The sequence below is a fragment of the Arachis duranensis genome, chromosome 4 (assembly GCF_000817695.3).
Source record: "Arachis duranensis cultivar V14167 chromosome 4, aradu.V14167.gnm2.J7QH, whole genome shotgun sequence".
Taxonomy (NCBI): Eukaryota; Viridiplantae; Streptophyta; class Magnoliopsida; order Fabales; family Fabaceae; genus Arachis; species Arachis duranensis.
The window spans coordinates 94,249,790-94,250,877 of record NC_029775.3 but is presented as its reverse complement, the minus strand read 5'-3'; positions in this window follow the sequence as shown (position 1 = coordinate 94,250,877).

Below are 1,088 nucleotides of genomic sequence, written 5' to 3'. Positions count from 1 at the left end.
AGCACCTTCCTTGCATTGTTGGCATTGTTGTTGTTTTCGGCTGCCATGTGTTCTTCTTCTTTGAAGAATTCGGTTAGGTCCTCTACAGAGAGTTGTGCCTTGGCTACTCTTAGCTTTCGCTTCAAGGTCCTTTCGGGTTCAGGATCAGCCTCAACAAGAATGCTTTTGTCCTTGCTCCTGCTCATAAGAAAGGGAAGAGAACAAGAAAATGTGGAATCCTCTATGTCACAGGATAGAGATTCCTTAAGGTGTCAGAGGAAAAGAAAAATAGAAGGCAGAAGTAGAAAATTCGAACTTATCAAAGAAGATGGAGTTCGAATTTTGCATTAAGGAATAGTGTTAGTTCATAAATAGAAGGATGTGAGAAGAAGGGAAGTAATTTTCAAAAATTAAGTAAGTAAAAGATTTTGAAAACATTTTTGAAAAACACTAATTGATTTTCGAAAATGAAAGTGGAAAAGAAATCAAGTGATTTTTGAAAAAGATTTTGAAATTAGAAATCAAAAAGATTTGATTGAAAACTATTTTGAAAAAGATGTGGTTAAGAAGATATGATTAGTTTTAAAAAGATGTGATTGAGAAGATATGATTTGAAAAACATTTTAAAAAAAAAGATTTGATTTTAAAAATTAATGACTTGAATAACAAGAAAAGATATGATTCAAACATTAAACCTTTCTCAACAGAAAAGGCAACATACTTGAAATGTTGAATCAAATCATTGATTGATAGCAAGTATTTTTAAAAATAGAAAGAAATTGATTTTGAAAACATATGATTGAAAAGATATGATTTGAAAAAGATTTGATTTTGAAAAAGTTTGAAAACTGAAAAAAAAAAATCTGCATTAAAAACAAAATCTTCCCTCTTGTGCCATCCTGGCGTTAAACGCCCAGAATGGTGCACATTCTAGCGTTTAACGCCCAAAACTATACCCTTTTGGGCGTTAAACGCCCAACCAGGTACCCTGGCTGGCGTTTAAACGCCAGTCTGTCCTTCTTCACTGGGCGTTTTGAACGCCCACCTTTTTCTGTATAATTCCTCTGCAGTATGTTCTGAATCTTCAATTCTCTGTATTATTGACTTGA